Source organism: Equus przewalskii, chromosome 1, assembly GCF_037783145.1.
Source record: "Equus przewalskii isolate Varuska chromosome 1, EquPr2, whole genome shotgun sequence".
Lineage (NCBI taxonomy): Eukaryota > Metazoa > Chordata > Mammalia > Perissodactyla > Equidae > Equus > Equus przewalskii.
The window spans coordinates 54,571,883-54,587,650 of NC_091831.1; the positions used below are offsets into that span (position 1 = coordinate 54,571,883).

At 36.8% G+C, this 15,768-nt stretch overlaps 1 pseudogene; it reads left to right on the plus strand.

Annotated features, from left to right (window-relative positions):
* The first annotated feature begins 206 nt into the window (after positions 1–206).
* LOC139083479 (tigger transposable element-derived protein 1-like) lies at positions 207–14,267 on the plus strand (annotated as a pseudogene).
* Positions 14,268–15,768: the final 1,501 nt, after the last annotated feature.

Sequence of the window (15,768 nt, forward strand, 5' to 3'; positions counted from 1 at the left end):
AGAACCAAAGTAAAATTCAGAAGCCTAAGAGAACCTGGTGTGGCAAAACCTCTTTATGATCCATGCAGAAGGGGGGACAAAAAACGTAATAAAATTGATGGGAAACACTTACATTCACTTGGTATTTATCCATCACTCTTCAGAATCCTCTCAGATACAACCTCATTTAATCCTCACAATAGCCATGTATGCAGAGTTTAGGCACCATGACCATGGGTTCAGAGGTAAGGGATGAGTTCCTTACGCTTTTATTTTCTTTTTTGTTCTCAACCTAAATTAGACATATTTTCTGAGGGTTGATCAGAGTTATAATCCATTTATATATGACAGCACTGTTAGTATGTATCACCCACCATTGCTCTGATGTAATAAACACACTTCCTTAAAAAGAGAATCTAACAGACTCTTTTAATTAGTTATCCTTCGATGTTTAAGACACCTTATAGAAGCCTGGACACATTCTTTAAAAGAAAAAAAATGGAAAATTGAGACCAATTCCAGCAAAATATATTGATCCTCCCACCAGTATGTGTGAGTCTTCCTTTAGCTTAGACTAAGATCACAACCCAAAGGAACGCTGTTTTCTCTTTCCTTCTCTTCCTCCTTCCCATCTTACCTCCCTCTTACTCTTGTTTTCTCTTCCCTCCACATGTGTATTGCAATAGTTAACGACACTGGCAAACATTTATATATTATTACGTTTCAGGCATTGATGTAAGGCTGTCCACATATTGATTCACGTGATCCTCAAGATAACATTATGAAGTAGGTATGATTATTACTTTTTTATAGTTTTTAAAATTTTTTTCTTTTTTCTTTTTTTTCCCTTAAAGATTGGCACCTGGGCTAACAACTGTTGCCAATCTTTTTTGTTTGTTTGTTTTTAAGGATTGGCACCTGGACTAACAACTGATGACAATCTTTTTTTCTTTTTCTTTTTCTTTTTTTCTGCTTTATCTCCCCAACCTCCCCTGAACACAGTTGTATATCTTAGTTGCAGGTCCTTCTAGTTGTGGGATGTGGGACGCCACCTCAACGTAGCCTGACGAGAGGTGCCATGTCCGCCGAGGATCCAAACCCTGGGCCACCGCAGCAGAGTGCGCGAACTTAACCACTCGGCCACAGAGCCGGCCCCTCTTTTTTCTTTTCTTTTTAATTTTTTTATTGCAGTAACATTGGATTATAATATTACATAACTTTCAGATGTACATCGTAATATATTTTGAATTTTGTGCAGATTACATCATGTTCACCACCCAAAGACTAATTATAATCCATCACCATGCATGGGAGCCGAATCATCCCTTTTGCCCTCCTCCCTCCTCCCTTCCCCTCTGGTAACCACCAATCCAATCTCTGTTGCTATGTGTTTGTTTGTCATTATTTTTATCTTCTACTTATGAGTGAGATCACATGGTATTTGACTTTCTCCCTCTGACTTATTTCACTTAGCATAATTCCCTCAAGGACCATCCATGTTGTCACAAATGGCCAGATTTCATCATTTCTTATGGCTGAGTAGTATCCTATTGTGTATATATACCACATCTTCTTTATCCATTCATTGGTTGATGGGGACCTAGGTTGCTTCCAAGTCTTGGCTATTGTGAATAATGCTGCAAAGAACATAGGGGTGCATGTATCTTTATGCATTAGTGTTTTCAAGTTCTTTGGATAAATACCCAGAAGTGGAATAGCTGGATCATATGGCAGAACGATTCTTAATTTTCTGAGGATACTCCATAATGCTTCCCATAGTGGCTGCACCAGTTTACACTCCCACCAGCATTGTACGAGGGTTCTCTTCTCTCCACACCCTCTTCAACACTTGTTTCCTCTCTTGTTAATTATAACCATTCTGACTGGAGTGAGGTGATATTTTATTGTAGTTTTGACTTGCATTTCCCTCATAGTTAATGATTTTGAACATGTTTTCATATGCCTGTTGGCAATCTGTATATCTTCTTTGGAGAAATCTCTGTTCAGATCACCCATTTTTTAATTGGGTTGTTGGTGTTTTTGTTGTTGAGACGTATGAGTTCTTTGTATATTTTGGATACTAACCCGTTATCTGATATATGGTTTGCCAATATATTCTCCCAATTGTTAGGCTGCCTTTTCATTTGGTTGATGGTTTCCTTGGCTGTGCAGAAGCTTTATAGTTTGATGTACTTCCATTTGTTTGTTTCTTCTTTTGTTTCCCTTGCCTGATCAGACATGGAACTTGAAAATATGCTGCTGAGACCTATGTGAAAGAGCATGCTGCCTATGCTTTCTTCTAGAAGTTCCATGGTTTCAGGTCTTACATTCAAGTCTTTAATCCATTTTGAGTTGATTTTTGTTCATGGTGTAAGATAATTGTCTACTTTCATTCTTTTGCACCTGGCTGTCCAGTATTCCCAACAGCATTTATTCAAGAGACTCTCCTTTCTCCATCGTACGCTCTTGGCTCCCTTGTCAGAAATTAGGTGTCCATAAATGGGTGGGTTTAATTCTGGGCTCTTGATTCTGTTCCATTGATCTGTGTGTCTGTTTTTGTGCCAGTACCATGCTGTCTTGTTTACTATGGCTTTATAGTATATTTTGAAGTCAGGTAGTGTGATACTTCCAGCTTTGTTCTTTTTCCTCAGGATTCCTTTTGGTATTTGGGGCCTTTTGTTGCTCCATATAAATTTTAGGATTCTTTGTTCTATTTCTGTGAAAAATGTTGTTGGAACTTTGATTGGGATTGCATTGAATCTATAGATTGTTTTAGGAAGTATGGACATTTTAACAATGTTAATTCTTCCAATCCAAGAGCACAGAATATTTTTCCATTTCTTTGTGTCTTCTTCATTTCTTTCAACAATATTTTATAGTTTTGGGTATACAGATCTTTCACCTCTTTAGTTAAGTTTATTCCTAGATATTTTATTCTTTTTATTGCAATTGTAAATGGGATTATATTCTTAATTTCTCTTTCTACTACTTCGTTGTTAGTGTATAGAAACACAACTGATTTTTGTATGTTGATTTTGTATCCTGTGGCTTGACTCTATTCATGTATTATTTCTAAAAGTTTTTTAGTGGAATCTTTAGGGTTTTCTATATATAAAATCATGTCATCTGCCAATAGTGACAGTTTCACTTCTTCTTTTACAATTTGTATCCCTTTTATTTCTTTTGCTTGCCTGATTGCTCTGGCTAGGACTTCCAATACTATGTTAAATAAGAGTGGTGAAAGTGGCATCCTTGTCTGGTTCCTGTTCTTAGAGGCATAGCCTTCAGTTTTTCTCCATTGAGAATGATATTAGGTGTGGGTTTGTCATATATGGCCTTTATTATGTTGAGGCATTTTCCTTCTATACCCATTTTATTTAGAGTCTTTGTCTTAAATGGATGCTGCATCTTGTCAAATGCTTTCTCTGCATCTATTGAGATGATCATGTGATTTTTATTCTTCATATTGTTAATGTAGTGTATCACGTTGATTGATTTGTGGATGTTGAACCATCCCTGCATCCCTGAAATAAAACCCACTTGATCATGATATATGATCTTTTTAATGTATTGTTGTATTTGATTTGCTAGTATTTTGTTGAGGATTTTTGCATGGATGTTCATCAGTGATATTGGCCTGTAATTTTCTTTTTTTTTCTGTTGTCTTTGTCTGGTTTTGGTATCAGAATAATGTTGGCTTCATAGAATGAGTTAGGCAGCCTCCCCTCCTCTTCAATTTTTTGGAAGAGTTTGAGAAGGATAGGTTTTAAGTGGTTTTTGAATGTTTGGTAGAATTTACCAGGGATGCCATCTGGTTCTGGACTTTTATGTTTTGGGAGGTTTTTGATTACTGTTTCAATCTCTTTACTGGTGATCAGTCTATTCCAATATTCTACATCTTCTTGGTCCAGTTTTGGAAGGTTGTATGTTTCTAAGAATTTATCCATTTCTTCTAGATTATCCAATTTGTTGGCGTATAGCTTTTCATAGTATTCTCTTATAATCTTTTGTATTTGTGAGATGTCTGTTGTAATTTCTCCTCTTTCATTTCTTATTTTATTTATTTGATTGTTCTCTGTTTTTTTCTTGGTGAGTCTAGCTAGAGGTTTGTCAATTTTGTTTATCTTTTCAAAGAACCAGCCCTTGTTTTCATTATGGTTTATTTTGGGCTTTTCTTGTTTGTTGAGGTAGGCCTGAATTGCTATAAACTTCCCTCTTAGAACTGCTTTTGCTGTATCCCATAGATTTTGGCATGTTGTATTTTCATTTTCATTTGTCTCCAGGTATTTTTGGTGCTGCCTTTGATTTCTTCATTGACCAAATCGTTGTTCATTAGCATTTACTTTAATCTCCACATTTTTGTGGCTTTTCTGATTTTCTTCCTGTAGTTGATTTCTAGGTTCATACCTTTGTGGTCGGAAAAGATACTTGGTATTATTTCAACCTTCTTAAATTTATTGAGACTGGTTTTGTGGCCTAATATGTGATCAATCTTGGAGAATGTTCCATGTACATTTGAAAAGAATGTGTATTCTGTGGTTTTTGGATGGATTGTTCTATATATATCTACTAAATCTATCTGGTCTAGTGTGCTGTTTAAGGCCAATGTTTCCTGATTGATCTTCTGTTTGGGTGATCTATCCATTGGTGTAAGTGGAATGCTACAGTCCCCTAATAATATTTTTCCTTTTAGGCTGTTAATAATTGCTTTATATATTTAGATGTTCCTATGTTGAGTGCACAGATGTGTACAAGTGTTATAGTCTCTTGTTGGATTGTTCCCTTTATCATTATGTAGTGCCCTTCTTTGTCTCTTGTTACAGTTTTTGTTTTAAAGTCTATTTTGTCTGATATAAGTATTGCTACCCCCACTTTCTTTTATTTGCCATTTGCATGGATTATCTTTTTTCCATCCTTTCACATTCAGTTTGTGAGTGTCTTTAGGTCTGAAGTATGTGTCTTGCATGCAGCACATATATGAACTTTTTTTTTTTTTTTTATCCAATCAGCCACCCTATGTCTTTTGACTGGAACACTTAGTCCATTGACATTTGAAGCAGCTATTGATAAAAAAGTATCTATTGCCATTTTGTAACTTTTTTTCTGAGTGTTTTAGTAGTTCTTCTCTGTATCTTTCTTCTTCTCTTGCTTTCTTCCCTTGTGGCTTGACGGCTTTCTTTAGTAATATGTTTGATTTCGTTCTTCTTACTTATTTTTTTTCTTATTTTAGGTTTCTTATTTGTGATTACCATGAAGTTCCCATAGAATTTTCTACGTATATAGCAATCTATATTGAGTTGATAGTCTCTTTAGCTTGACGTCTTTCTAAAAGCTCCACTCTTCTACATCCCTCCGCCTACATTTTATGTTTTTAAATTATATCTAATCTCTTGTTTTTTGTGTGTCTATCCATTACCCTTTTATCATTGAAATAGGTAATTTTAGTACTTTTGTCCTTTAACCTATATATTATCTTCATAGGTGGTTAATCTGCTACCTTTACTGTATTTTTGCCTTTACCAGTGATTTTATTGCCTGGTTGTTGCTGTTGTTGTTTTTCTTTTTTGGTAATTTTCTTATCCCTATGTGTGGTCTTCTCTTTCCCACTTAAATAAGTCCCTTCAACATTTCTTTTAGAACTGGTTTCTTGATGATAAACTTCTTTAATTTTTGCTTGTCTAGGAAGCTCTTTATCTCTCCTTCCATTCTGAATGATAACCTCACTGAATAAAGTATTCTTGGCTGTAGGTTTTTTCCTTTCAGTACTTTAAATATGTCATGCCACTCTCTTCTACCCTGTAGGATTTCAGCTGAAAAGTCCACCAATAGCCTTATGGACTTTCCTTTGTATGTCATTTGTTGCTTTTCTCTTGCTGCTTTTAGGAGTCTCTCTTTATCTTTAATTTTGGACCTTTTAATTATAATTTGTCTTGGTGTGGGCTTGTATGTGTTCATCTTGTTTGGTGCTCTCTGTGCTTCCTGTACTTGGACGTCTGTCTCCTTACTTAGGTTAGGAGAGTTTTCAGCTATTATTTTTTCAAATAAATTCTCTGTCCCTTTGTCTCTTATCCTTCTTGAACACCTATAATATAAATGTTAGCATGCTTGATATTGTCCCACAGTTCCCTTAGACTCTTCTTATTTTGTCTAATTCTTTTTCCTTTTATCTGTTCAGCTTGGGTGATTTCCTCTAGTCTTTCTTCCAGCTCCCTGATCTGTTCTTCTGTATCATCTACTCTTTTAGTGACTCCCTCTAGTGAATTTTTCATTTCCAGTATTGTATTCTTCATTTCTGATTGTTTCTTTGTTATATTTTCCAATTCTTTGTTGACATTCTCACTGTGTTCATCTGGTCTTCTCCAAATATCAGTGAGCATCCTTATGAGTTTTTGGTTGAACTCTTTGGCAGGTAGATTGCTTATTTCTATTTCATTTAGTTCTTTTTCTGGGAATTTGTCATGTTTCCTTGCTTTGAATGTATTCCTTTGCCTCCTCATTATGCCTCTTTCTTTCTGCTTTTATCTATGTATTACACGAGTCAGCTATGTCTCCTGATCTTGGAGAAGATGCCTTTTGAGGCCCAGCAGTGTGCTTCCTCTCCTCACCAGTCAAGATGATCCAGGAGTGACCCCTGTGTGGGCTACTTGTGTCCTTCTGTTGTGGTAGGGTTGCTCTTAACTGCAGGTACCCAGGGAAGTCTAGTCTTTCCCTCCTTGGCCAGCTGTTTGTAAATTGGTTTTGGGAATCCCCAGCACCATTGGCTACAAGGTCTAATAGCACACTATAGTTGCAGTTTTCCTGATAATTGAGTAAATACCTGGTGTAGCTGGTTGCTAGGCTCAGGGACCTACAGCTGCTGTAGGCCTCAGGCTTGAAAAGCTGTTGTCAGCTCTCTTAGAATTGTAGCTAAGTGTGACTGGCCCTATGCGCAGGAGCATCCAATCATTTCCAGCTTTGAAAGGTGGGGCAGATCCTCTTTGTGGCTGTTTGTGAAGCACATATCTTCTGCCATTGATAAGCCCCACCCCCCACAGGTCCACACACACCACCAACACAGCCCTGGTCCCTGCACACTTCCCAACCCCCTGGAGGGTACCCAGTTGCCCCACTGCAGAGGCCCCCACCTCTCCATCACCACTCCCCACAGTTCACCTGGTCCTCACACAGGCCCTGCCCCACAGAAGTGGTCACAGTCACCTGCCTGTAGAAGATCAAGGCACCCAGTCTATGCAGGCTGACAAGTAGCCTGAGGGCTTGCTGTTGGGTGGGACTGGTCCCTAGGGCAGGCTGCCTGCCCTGGCTGAACTGGATTAAATCTGTGCTCTAGTGAGTGTCACAGATCCCTGGGCTATCAGACCAGAGGAAGAATTTCAATGATGTCTGCCAGCATGCCTGTGCTATGTCATAACAATGGCTGCCACAAACATCTTAGTCTCTGGAGAGGTCTGACCTCTCACTGAGATGCACTCAGAGCCTACCAGGTGAGTCTCTTTTCACCAAAGGACCAAACAGCTTTCTTTTTGGTGATTTTAGGTTGTTCTGTAAGATGGGTGAATTTGTGCATGGGCCCTTTAAGACCTGGGATTTTTGGCTTTCATCTGATAGCTTTTCTGGGGGTATTCCCTGTTGCAGTTAATAGTCAGTGAAGCCAAATAGTAGGGCACTCATCTCAGTTGTGCTGAGTCTGACGGATGCTCATAGTGGTAACATGCCCCCATTCAGGTCCCAACTCCTCCAGGGAGGGCTGTGTACCTTAGGATGGCTCACTGTGAAGCTCCATGGCTTGTGAAGGTGGCTTTTATCTCTCTGGAAGGAATTTCTGCCTCTTTCACCTCTATCAGGACTGTCCCTTATTGTGGGGGTTCTTTTTATTCAGTTTTCAGTTTTATCTCCAGGGTAATTTTTCCAAGAATAATTGTACCCTGGTTGTGTTTGTAGAGGGAGGTAAGTTCAGAGTCTGCCTATGTCAGCTTCTTGACAAGATCTCAAGTTCCTTACTCTTAAGGCTCTCTTTTTTCACTCCTCTCTCTTGAATATCCTGGGTATAATGAGTTCTCTCCACTCAGAATGGGATGGAAATTTAATATCTCCAAGCATTGCTCAACTTCAAATATCTGTAATTTGCTCTAACCCCACAGCACCTGCTCTGGATTACCTCTCTCTTGGTCTCACCTTGAGCATGCATAGCTCAAATTTCAGCAAAGGATTCTTAGGGGAGCCCCCACACATTCTTCTGGATCTCAATCTCTACCCAGTCCTCTCCTCCATACTTGGCCTCCCATTCTAGCCCCTTCAATGATTCTGACTGCTGATATTTGCTTCCTGAGCTCAGAAGGATCACAGCCATTGGTTAGGAAATATTCCCGAGGCAGAGAACCTGACCAATTATAGTGCTCATCCTGTAAGTTTCCCTTTTACCCCAAATTGAAGCCTAGGTTGGCCAATTTCCCAATGCCTAAAAGCAGTTACTGCAGAGATTTTGTCCATTTTACAATTGTTTGTTAGTCCAGTACCAGTCTTTCTTGGCTGGAAATATAGTCTCTTATAAGTAAGAAATAATTTCACTGAAATTCTTTCTCTCCAAATTATTGGAAGAATGAAGGGTTCCAAATGGGTAAAATTCTATAACTTTTCTTCATTTTATTCTGTTAAAATCACTGCACTAAATGCAAATGTCACTTGGATGTGTTTAAAAGCATTTGTAAGTATACTGTGTTTAATAACCTGAAGGACAGGGGCTGGGATATATACGTTGTTTAATATCCAGGTCTTGGCACAGAGCCCAGCACTTTAGACACTCAGTAATATTTGGTAAATAATTAATTGAATGTATAAGTAAATTTTCCTCAAAATTTTTACATGCAAAATAAATGTTAAGATAATAAATTGTTTAGCCAGTCTTTGGAGATAATATTTTTCTTTTTCTGAACTTTAGGATTTTCTACTAAGAGTGTAGGCTGAGAAATGCAGCAATTGTGGCTTAGTGTCAGAACAACATTAGGAAGTTTTTCCATGGTAAAGCATTATTTAGTAAAGAAGGCTAGGGGGACATGGAAGCTGTTGAAAATTTAAAATCAGAGGCTTTAAATCACATTTCCTTATTGATATGGTATTTTTAATAACTCTAATGGCATTTTTTTACTCATATGGCATCCACTCACATGGCTGGAAATGTAGAGTCCAATTCTAAATATCCTTGGTCTTGTTTAATTGTAGATTTTGTCTTCCTTAAAACTTCTATGACTTGCTCAAGGTCATAGGGTAATAAAGATGTGGCTGGAATTGGAAATACCTGCATGGAGGTATTGCAATTGTATATACATATCAGAATTACTCTGTAAAATTTATAGGTATTCAATTTGCACAAGAACAACACTGGCTGTGTAGTCAAGTTTAACAGAGAAATCATTGCTCTTAAAATACTTAAGAATTAAGAACCTTGAGAAGATCTATGCATCCAAGATTATATTTTTAACTGCATTATCTGATTCAAATGCATTTATAATAAGACTTAATAAGAGGCTTGCAATAAGGGAAAAAAATGTCAAAATTAGAATTAGAGAAATAGACTTCAAGCTTTGTTGCTCCTTGATTTTTGTGTGACATGAATTTTTTGTGACCTTAAGCAAATTTTAAAATGTTTCTTTAGTGTTTTTTCATGTTTAGTGTGAGGATTAAACCAAATAATACATTTGAGAAAACTTAATAGATTTGTTCAACACGTGTTTATAGAATGAATAAATGAATACATATGAGATATATATATATCAAAAGCAATTCAAAAGGTAAATTCTTAATATTACTTATGCTGAATGCCTCTAGAAGTTAATTCTTGATATGTCTTAAACAGTTCACATTTATGAACAAAATAGAGTATTGTAATCATCCGGTGAATTATTTTTGCCTTGAATATTTACAAGAAATAATTATCTAATCTAAATGTAGAAAATTTCCTATGCAAAGTTCCATTTTCCTTTGTATATTCATAATCACAACATCTCATCCTGCTGAAGTCATCTTCAAAGGATCTTCTAGGGATGTTAAGACCTTAGCCCCAGCCAATTTTGACAAACATAAAGTAGTGGTATCAAGAAGTCAATTCAAATGATACTATCACATAAACAGTGAGAGAGTACTTTAAATGTGACACTTTGATTATATAAAAGGCTTAAACAGAAACGTTAAAAATCTGAAGTTGAGGACCCATAACTAAAAATGCACAGCTAGGTACCAGGGGGCTTTGGGGAGAAAAAGGAAAAATAAAATCTTAAAAAAAAAAAAAAAACAACCAAACCAAAACAAAACCTAAATTTGATTCTAAAAATAACCTTAGCCAATATCAAAAATGAAAGGAAAAATACAGTCTACACGGAGGTAAACTTAAAAAAAACAAGAAGAGTGATAGAAAGAAAAACTCACTAAAACGTTTCAGTTCTTTTCTTGAATTTTCTTTAATCATTTTGTTTAGAAAGGCTCTAGGTAGAGCTTTAATTGACATTTCCATGAACTGTCAGCGTTTGTTATCTTTATACATTCCCAACAAATTCTCCCTTCCAACACAAAGCAGGTTTTACTCTCATGAACTTGGAGGAGGGAGCATCATGATATTTCATTGAACCTGCTGATTTTCTTAACCTTTAATTGAGTTCAAAGAAGTTGCTCCTCTGCTCAGGACTTTGCTGTGGCTTTCCATGGCCACATGAGATAGGGATGGCATCAGAGAGGGAAAGGCCATGTCCTCACAGTAGCTTGCAGATCTCCACAGACACATTTTCCCTTTGGGAATGGAGACCTTTTTTGACATAATGGTAATATTCTCTGTCTTCACTGGGTGCTGGTTCCTTTCATGGTTACATGGATTACAATTCAGCCAAAATTTTTCAAAACACATTTAGTTGTATACTTTAAATGAATGTGTCTTATTATGTAGGTTATATCTTGATAAAGTTGAATAGACAGAGAAGAAGGAAGAGAAAAATGAGCAGAAGGAGGAAGGGGAACCCGTGGAGCTCAACTACAATTTGCTTGGCCTTCCTAATGAAAGGTAAAACTGTTGTTATTATTCAGACATTATTGACTAACAAGGAGGTATATATCAACTTACAAGTAACATTGCACAAAGTTTGGACATTATAAAGAATAAAATTAAAGTCACATAGTAACAAACCATTTTGAATTTGGTATATATTACTTTGATATTTTTAATGCTTTTATTTTCTATGATTGCAATGATACTAAATCTAAACTATGTTCTATTTCTTTCTCCTTAATTTTAGTGTTTTTATATCATTCTCAGGGAACAGAGGAACACAGCTCTGGAAGACTCTGAATGCCCAGTATTGGATGTCAGCTCTACAAAATAGGGTACAGACGTCAATCTGACCAGTCAATAATTATTGAGACCAGCTGAATAATCATAAATAGGTCTTCTCCAATTGCAATCACTGTAGCCATCTCTCAAGCAACCGCAATATGAAGTTCTGACTTGCATCTATTGCAATTTTTTTGCTATGATCTATTTGGAGAATCAGTCTCCTTCTTGGCTTTTTCTCAGGAACTATTCCCCAAAAGTCTGAGCTGTTACCTGAGTGTAAGAGAATATTCTGCTACTAGCAGGCATAATAGTGGAGAAAGCGATTTAGGGAAAACATACACTGACTCTTCTCTTTACATTATATTGCCAGAAGAGTACATCCATAACATTTTCAGTTATGACATGTCCCATTGGACTCATCCACATACTGGAAAAATTTACCTCAGAGTCTAGCTATTATTGTGAGACAATTTAATTTTTGCAAAATAATTCTTTCTAAAATTTCTAAAGTAAATCTTTAAATTCTTAATATATTTTTCCTAAAAGTAATTTCTACAGACACTATATAAACACATAAAGTTTTATTTTTCAAAAAAAATTGAGTGTATTTTATGCTATATTCTGGTGATGTCTGTTTCACTAGAAAAATTCATGTTATTCAGGATGTGACGCAGAGAAATATTAAGAGTTACCTCTAAACTGACTTGTATCAGAGATCTCATCCATTATCACTCATTGCTTCCTTGAGTTTCTAGTGATTAATCATGTCTAATTATTTATTGATTACAGGCATAGCTCACTTTTATTGCTCTTCGCTTTCTTGTGCTTCAGAGATATGCAGTTTGTACAAATTGAAAGTTTGTGACAGTCCTGTCAAACAAGTCCATTGGCACTGTTTTTCCAACAGCATTTGCTCACTTCATGTCTCTCAGTCATGATGTGGTAATTTTTACAATATGTCAAGCTTATTAATTCTTATTATATTTGTTATGGTGACCTGTGATCAGTGATCATTGATGTTTCTATTGTAATTGTTTTGGGGCGCCACTCTCTGCACCCATGTAAGAGTTAATCATTAAATATTGTGTGTGTTCTGACTGCTCCACCGACTGGCTCTTCCTCCTCTCTCTCCCTCTCACCCAGCCTCCCTATTCCTTGAGACCCAGCAATTTTGAAATTAGGCCAATTAATAACCCTACTGTGGTCTCTAAGTGTTCAAGTGAAAGGAAGTGTCTCATGTCTCTCACTTTAAATCAAAAGCTAGAAATGATTAAGCTTAGTGTGGAAGACATGTCAAAAGCTGAAATAAGCTGAAAGCTAGGCCTCTTGCACCAAACAGTTACCCAAGTTGTGAATGCAAAGGAAAAGTTCTTGAAGGAAATTGAAAGTCCTATTCCAGTGAACACACAAATGATGAGAAAGAGAAACAGCCTTATTGCTGATAGGGAGAAAATTTTAGTAGTCTGGATGGAAGATCAAACCAGCCACAACATTTCTTTAAGCCAAAGCCTATTTCAGAGCCAGGCCCTAACTCTCATCAATTCTATGAAGGCTGAGAGAAGTGGGGAAGCTTCAGAAGAAAAGTTGGAAGCTGGCAGAGGTTGGTTCATGAGGTTTAAGGAAAGAAGCCGTCTCCATAACATGAAGGTACAAAGTAAAGCAGCAAGTGCTGATGTAGAAGCTGCAGCAAGTTATCCAGAAGATCTAGCTAAGATAATTCATGAAGGTGGGTACAGTGAACAACAGATTTCCAATGCAGATGAAACAGCCTTATATTGGGAGAAAATGTCATCTAGAACTTTCATAGTTAGAGAGGAGAAGTCCTTGCTTAGTGTCAAAACTTCAAAAGACAGGCTGACTCCCTTGGTAGGAGCTAACACAGCTGGTGACTTTAAAATGAAGCCAATGCTCATTTACCATTCTGAAAATCCTGGGGCCCTTAAGACTTATGCTAAATCTACTCTACCCATGCTCTATAATTGGAACAACAAAGCCTGGATGACAGCACATCCGTTTACAACATGGTTTACTGAATATTTTAAGTCCACTGTTGAGACTTCCTGCTCAGAAAAAATGATTCCTTTCAAAATATTACTGCTCATTGACAACGTACCTGGTCACCCAAGAGCTCTGATGGAGATGTACAATGAGATTAACGTCATTTTCATGCCTGCTAACACAACATCCATTCTGCAGCCCATGGATTAAGGAGCAATTTTGACTTTCAAGCTTATTATTTAAGAAATACATTTTGCAAAGCTATACTTGCCATAGATGGTGATTCCTCTGATGGAGCTGGCAAAGTAAATTGAAAACCTTCTGGAAAGAATTTACCATTCTAGATGGCATTAAGAACCTTCATGATTCATGGGAAGAAGTCAAAAAAACAACATTAACGGGAATTTGGAAAAAGTTGATTCCAACCTTCACGGATGACTTTGAGGGATTCAAGACTTCCGCAGAGGAAGTAATTGCAGATGTGGTGGAAACGGGCAAGAGAACTAGAATAAGAAGTGGATCCTGAAGATGTGACTGAATAGCTGCAATCTCATGATAAAACTTTAGTGGTTGAGGAGTTGCTTCTTATGGATGAGCAAAGAAAGTGGTTTCTTGAGATGGAGTCTACCCCTGGAGAAGATGCTGTGAAGATAGTTGAAAAACAACAGAGAGTTTAGAGTATTACATAAACTTAGTTGCTAAAGCAGGGTTTGAGAGGATTAGCTCCAATTTTGAAAGAAGTCCTATTGTGGGTAAAATGCGATCAAACAGCATCACATGCTGTAGAGAAAACATTCATGAAAGGAAGAGTCAATCAATGCGTCAAACTTCACTGTTGTCTTACTTTAAGAAATTGCCACAGCCACCCCAACCTTCAGCAATCACCACCCTGATCAGTCAGCAGCCATCAACATTGAGGCAAGACCCCCTATCAGCAAAAGGATTACAACTCACTGAAGGCTTGGATGATGGGTAGCATTTCTTTTTAATTCAGCTATGTATGTTGTTTCTTTAGATAGAATGTCATGACACACTTAATCGACTAGAGTGTAGTCTAAACACAACTTTTATATGCACTTGGAAACCAAAAAAATCGTGTTATTTGCTTTATTGCAATATTCACTTTGTTGCAGTAGTTTGGAACCGAACCCGCAATATCTCCGAGATATGCCTGTATTTGGAAAATCACATTTATGTTTTCTCTGAGAAGAAAAGAACAAGAAAATAAAGCAAGTTCTCCAGAAAACAAAAGAAGGAGATAGTTTTGAAATTCTTAAACTCATAAAGATGGAATAAAAATTCCATCCATATTTTTTAAAAATTATTTTGCTATCCAAGTACAATGAAAGGACAGGAGTCATTTTCTAAGGTGGCAATGCTTTGGTTAATTACATATTAACAGATTTCAGTAACATTGAGAGCCATGGCCTTTTGAATTGCTATTCCCAATGACATTACTGTTGGAGATATGTCTACCCTGAAGCAGAAACTATTCTAGGAAGAGGTAAGATTACAGTAGAAAAAACGTCGGTGCCATCAGGAAGCTTTACATTCTTCCCCAAGAGATTTCTATAAAAACTCCTTTAGACAGTAGTAAGTAACAGAGCTGGAATGAGAACCTAGATCTTATAATTCGTAATCTCTTTCTCACTCTGTTTTAGATTCGTGTTGTCAAACCTCCTATTAGCACAGGAGGGCATTTCTAAAGGGTGGGAATACAGAGAGGCCATTAATTCGGGCAATTAAAGCAATCAGTCTGCCACCGTTCCCATCCCCTTCCCCTCATTGTTAAATAAGTAGTCCTCTCTTCAGTTATTAAAGGTTCATTCCATGATAACAAAGAAATAACATATCTCTTAAAAACAATCTGGTATGAATAGCTGTAATTAATTCATAAACATTTTAGTAAATTGTTTCTTTATAATTTTTGATATACCCATACTGCTTAGAACAACACTTCTCCCTACAGCCCAAACTTAATAAATATTTGTTGAGTCAATGTTCAGTTTCTCCTACGCTACTAGAAGGATATGGGGTGTATGAAAAGAAAACTAACTGGACGTTTAGGGAATTGAGTAATGCCTTTGCTTCTAATTAGTTTTATGAACATAGGTAAGTCTCTCAAATTTTCTGAATCTCAATTTATTTATATTTAAAATGAAAAGCTGTGCCACATCCCTGGTTATCAAAGTGTGCTGTGCATATGAATCAATCTGGGAAACTTGTTAAAATGCATATTCTGAGGCCTTTTTTTCTTGGAAACTCTGATTCTGTAGGATTTGGATGGAGCCTAGATATCTGCAAATTAAGTAATCACCTAAAGTGAAATTATCTGAGTGTCTGTAGGCAACGGTTAAAAGAACTGAATTAGATGTTCCCTGAAAGTCTTTCCTAATTCTAAAATGCTATGATTTAAAATCCACTCAGAAAAAAAGCATTAGAAAGAATCACTAATCCAAATGTAATTAAAGCCTCAT